The following is a 6,000-nucleotide window of genomic DNA, read 5'->3' as shown; positions in this document are numbered from 1 at the left end:
CGGAAGGGGGCGACGCTCCCCGGTTCGAGCGCCAGGTGGTGCGTTGCGCCGGCCCCAGCGGCCCGGGACTTCGGGGTGGGGGGTGAGCGCAGCTACCGGCCGCCAGTCTTTCCACTTGGGAAACATCGATCCAGGGAAACCAAGTAGAGGATGGTGGACGATGACGCGCGCCAACGAAGCACGCTCGGGTCCTTACCCACTCCGTCACGTGCGGGTCACACGACCACCCTGAAGAGGTGCTATTAGTCTTGTTTCATAAATCGAGAAATGGAGACTTCGCCCCGTGAATAACTAGTCCGTAGTTACGCAAGCGGTTTGCACGGCAGGCAGGGTTCTGCAGGCTTTTCTGACATCGAGATCGACTGCGCGGCTGTGACAGTGACCCCCTGCGTCTTCATCCTCGCCTTTGGAAATCTGCGCCTGAAAGAGCTCTCCGGCGTCCGAACATCCGCCGTGCAATTCGGGGCGACTGCAAGTGAGGTCACGTAGGTTGGAAAGTTGGGTTCAAATCGAAGAAGCACTCCCGAATGCTGGCGGATATTTTTATGCCCTGTGAAGGACTCTGTGCATTTTGACCTTGAGAAAATAGAGTCTTCAGAGCACCTGAGTAGTCTGGCCGAGCTGATAAAAGACGAGGCCCGTGAACACTGGCGCAGCGCGGTCCCCAGCTGACGGACGCGTAACCATGGCGGGGTGGTGCCTCTGAGCGACGGAGGCAGATCACCGTGCCCCAGTGGCACGGGCGGGGGCCCCAGCGAAAACCCAGACGCGACCGCGACCAGAGAATCCTGCGGTTCTCTGAACGACGCATAAAGATTTAAATTGTGCAGACTCGTGCTGGGTCTCAGTGGCGTGCCTGTGATGGCGGCGGAGGAGCGTGTCCGTAGGTAGGTAGACACGTCAGAAACAGATATTTTCGCTAAGGTCGGGACTCACTGAAAACATCTTCAAGCTCGAGTCTCCGAAAATTTCTCAACAGTTGTTAACAAATATCATATCCCGGGGACCATCAAAGAAAAGAGGTGAATGAAAATAGCGCCCATCGAGGCATCGCCCTGCGCCAGGGCCCGGATCGGCTCGTTTCTATTTTATTTTATTAATTGATTAATTAATTAAATTATCGTTATTCCAAGGGAAGCAAAACATGAAGCGAGATTCATTGACTTTGTTTTTCAGTAAAGAAGCTAAGATTCAGAGGGTGAAGTCACCGCTCCCCGTGGTCCATTGAGTTTCGACAGGAGAGGGTCACCGTCTCAGGGGAGAAAGGCCGCGGTGGTTACAAAGCCTCCGCTGGTCACCTCTTGACGCACCTCGGGTCTATGCGGGAGCCACGGAACTGCTCACGTATCGGCTTGCTCACGCTCTGGTCTTTAGAACACAATCTAAACCAAGAGAAAAGAATTCGTTTAATTGCACATAAAAATCGGTGCTCAGTACATATACGTGCTTTGCACGCATACACGCGGAGGTTCGCGTTCCTAGCCAGGTTGGATGTCCTGGGCGGGAGCACAGGGCGCGGCGCGGACGCGGGGGAGCGGCGGCCGGCGGGCGGCCCCTCGACGCCTCGCGTCTCAGGCCGGGTGGGTAATTGGCGTGCGGGGCCAATGCCCCCCTGGGAGGACTCCAGCCGCCGTGACTTTCTTAGTCATAGGGCAGGGGACAGGGACATCTGGGTGTCCACGTGACCAGGGAAGCGTCCGGAGGGGGCCCCCGTTGGAGGGGGTTCGTACCTCCCTGTCCCTTTGAGTCACCTCCGATCCACCGGACCCGGCCCGGCTGAAGCCCCACAGGCGCGGGGCACGCTGAGTCCGCGGGGCCCTCCGGGTCTGTGTCCGCAGCTCACCTACCGGTCGCGGAGAGCGAGGCCCGGCGGGTGGAGAAACCCTGCCCGCTGGCCTCGTCCCCCCGCGGCCAGTGAAGGATGGGGTGCAGAGTGCCTCGGAGCCACCGCCCCAATGCGGTGGACACCCGCTCTTCGAAAGTGGTTGAAAATGGTGTTTCTCAGAGCATGAAATAACACCCGGGGCCCGGCCGTCGGGCTCCTGCTCGCTCACTCTGCTTTCTCATCAGCCCGTCGCCGACGCGCAATTCCTCACGCTCCTCCTCACGGCCACGGCGCTTTGCAAACACCCACTGGGATCGTGTTCCTTCCAATGGCTCGCTCTGGGGAAAAGCAATGTTCTTGCTTCCATTTGACAAAACACTTAAAAATATTGGTGATGACTACTCGCTTGGCAGTGATAGCGTTACTTAATGTTTTAAAAACACTACACGTACTAGAAACAGGAAAGAAGTCCAAGTGGTAAAATTGTCTTTTTTCCAAATTTGAAAGAGAGTCTGCTATTATGTTGACAGATATAATTCAAAATTAAAATGTGTTTGGCCATATAAGAAATGACGACCTGGCTGTCTTAGCACACAGGCCAGTGCTTACCTATGTGTTTACTTGCAGGTGCACTGACTAGCCTGTGTGTGAATGTCTAGAACTCTAAATTCGTTCACCGTGACCTTGGTGATACGCTCGTTTGTTATCCTCCTTATTTTCCAATAACCGAACGATCTGTATTTGTTTTCTAGAAAAATATCACCTGATTCAGAGTTCTATTTTTCAGAATTCTATATTTTCTATTAGCACTAAATAGACTATTTATTCACGTATGGAAGTGCTTCTGAATTCCAGGATGAAGAACTGATGTTTGCTGCATTAAATGTTATATATTTCGATCAAGGCTAAGAATTATCATCATGATCTTTTAATATACACTCTGGACATCTGCACAGATAACTAAGAGACGATGAAAAGGAGGACAAAGACATTCCTCCATGAAACAGCAACAATCCAACAGCCCAAACAGCAGAAAGATGATGGGTTGGCCATCCATTCAAAATGTATTTTGAAATGCAGACATGGTGTTGACAAACAGAGTGTAAGAGTTGGTCTCTCATAAATGAAATGAATAAACAGTAGAAAATTTACCATATCTGAAGTGATTTCATGTAAAGGGAGCAATTATGAACTCACATTCGTATTTCATTATTGCCTTTAAAATAATTGGAATTTTACATAAAGAATAGATTGGACGGACTTCCCTTTTCTTTGCAAATTCGATCATTATGTTAACTAATTACCAGAATGATTATAGTCTTGTTACTTGAGTTTTTTCAACCCACTTTAATTTCAATTGTAGGAAGAAAACCACAAATTTAGATAGATTTGGTTTAGTTCAAGTAAGAATAGTTTTGTTCTTGGAATTAAACATTTTACTCTAAAAATGTGTTCATATTTGTCTTTAATAGTTATATGTAGATTTTAAGAAATTACAATGCACTACTTATAATTATGTCTCTAAATTCTAATTTACCTGATTTATCCTTATCCTAATTTTTTATGTTATTGAATTGAAAGGAAAGTAAGATTTTTTGGTACTGACAGATTTTTTTTTTAGGTTATTCTAAGTATTATAATCATAGAAGCTATTATTTTAATATCATCTCAAGGGCTCCGTAGCACACAGTACACAGAAATGATTTGCAATACTGCATTTAACATGCTAGCACGTAAGTTCCGTTATAGGTATATATTTTATCAGGAAAAAAGGCATGCAGTCGAGTAAACGTTCATTTTGTTTTTCCTCCTTTGAATTCTGTAGCAGAAACAAGCCTTTTTAAATCTTGCTGCTGGGCCGATGCTGCTTTGAAAATTGGAACTGATCTAGAACTCTCAGAGCTGCGATATAAACTCATGTAAATCGGAAATTATAATGAAAACAGCAGCGTGCGCCATGTGACTGCAAAAGCCAGGATCTGCCCGGACCAAGTAACACAGAGGGCGGCGCTCCGCCCCCGTGCCCCGCGCTCCGGTCACCTTCATTCTGCCGGCCTGAGAGTGACCCCGTGGCAGCGATGACAGCGGTCCAGTCCACTGCCCAGAAAGCGTTTGGCTTCGCATTTGCAAGTCGCTGGGCGGGGCCCTTTGCTCTGTCAGTCAGCCGCACGGGTCCTGGAGCCACTGGGGTGTGGGACGCACCGTGCAAGACTCGGGGTCTCAGTAAATACGCGGAGACACAGAATCTTCTGCCCTGGGTTGGAAAGCCGAATTGGACGGATCTTGGAAATGAACTAAAAGCCATTTCCTTTTATGATCAAGAAGTATGAAGTTCCACATGTTGGGATTAGGTGCAAAACGAAGAGATTTGAGTGTGAAGACGAGCAACTCGCACCATGGGAGGACCAGGAAGGCTGGCAACCCCGCGTGCTCCGGGCTTCGGGCTTCGGGCTCCCGCACGCTTGCGGGGCTGTAGATTTTGCCCACACGCCAGGTTTATTGAAAGGCCCCCTGGCAAGGTCATTGCGTGGACAGTAAAGGATATTTGTACTGCAATATAGGGGAGACCCACGCACCAGGGGAGCATCGCGTTTATAACAGCGCAAACGGTTGTTGTAACACAGACCTTCGGTGAGCACTCAGAGGCAGAGACGGCTGGAGGGAGCGAGGAGGTAAGCTGAGTGTCGTTTATCTTGCAGAAGATAAACAAAGCCAGACACCAGTTGAAGTGGCGAGGACAGGAATGACCACAGCGATAGAGAAGAGTCTGTCCTGAACAACTCGGCTTTGGTTTGTGCGGAGATCACTGGGCTATATACAGAGAGGAGGAGGGGGGAGGGAGCAGGGAGAGGGGAGACCGGGCGCAGTGGACTCGGGGAAGTGGCAGGAAGTGGGTGGCTCCCCGTGACGTCCATCCAGGCCTGTCGACCGGCCCTCGCGAGCCCCTGCCATCCGCAGAGACCAGGGACAAGGGCCTGACCCGGGTGTCGGCTTCTTCTGCCCGCCTTGAGCTTCCTCTGGCAGACACGTCAGTCATGGAGGACTCAGGTCATCCTCAAAATGCGGCCTTGGGCTGCTGGAAATGACCGTGGCGTTGGTTCAGGCCTGACCCGGCCAGCTGGAGACTCGTCGAGAAGAGGGCTCAGTGACCTTCGTCACTTTTGTTTTTACAATAAGTGAAAAAGATGGACAACTGCAAACTATATGCTTTTCTTGGATTTATCAGAAAACTGATGTCACAGAACAATGAACCCGAAATCTAGAGAAATAAAGGTCTAGGGAGAAAAATAGGATGTGGCCATTTGCTCCTCTGGGCGCTCATCATCAAATACCATAAAAGCTGATAAAAAGAGTCAGCCAGAAAGATGTTAACCAATGGCTGAATGCGCTGTGTGGGGCGTGGGCGGGGAGGGTTTGGCCCCCGGAGGCAGTGAGCATTACACCCAGGCGAGCAGAAACGCCTGCGGGCATTAAAATTAAAAAGATGAAAATACGCAAACTCTAAACAAAATAAACTGGTACAGCCACACGAAGATCCCCAGAGAAAGCACTTCTAGATTTAAATAGGAATTTTCGAAATGATAACAAGATCAATAAAACCCCAAAATGTTATAATTCTAAAACTTTAGGTATATAAAAATATGGCCTTAAATTAAATAAAGCAGAATTAACAGAACGAGAAAGGAAGCGCCTACTCGCAGTCACTGTGGGAGATGCTAACACCTCTGTCAGCAGCTCATGGCGCAACCTGACAGAACGGTCGATACTAATATAGAAAATTTGAGCAAAACTGACCTAACCGTTCTGTGCAGAACCCCCGAAACATCAGGGTATGGTTTTCAGGTGCGCCCGGCATGGCCACCAGAGCCGACCCTACGTGCTGCGCTTTGAAACAGGTGAATGCATTACCTGGGCGTGTACCTTTGGGAAAGCAAGTTACGCGTGCATTTTAAGAGCTTTAATATATTCTTATCCTTTTATTTCCAAAGTTTTTTTTTTTTGCCAAGAACATAATAAGCGATAAAAACAAATATTGATAAAAAAATCTTTTAGAATGTGACTTCTTCTGTGTTTATTAGGCTAACTGTTCCAATGGGCAGAAAATTACATTTAGATGTATTTACATAATTAATAACTTACGATCATTGAAATACTATTTTTAAAGAAATTTAATG

This window comes from Rousettus aegyptiacus, unplaced genomic scaffold, assembly GCF_014176215.1.
Source record: "Rousettus aegyptiacus isolate mRouAeg1 unplaced genomic scaffold, mRouAeg1.p scaffold_m13_p_13, whole genome shotgun sequence".
In the NCBI taxonomy this organism is placed as follows: domain Eukaryota; kingdom Metazoa; phylum Chordata; class Mammalia; order Chiroptera; family Pteropodidae; genus Rousettus; species Rousettus aegyptiacus.
The sequence above is the reverse complement of the archived record's forward strand: the minus strand, read 5'-3'. Positions refer to the sequence as shown.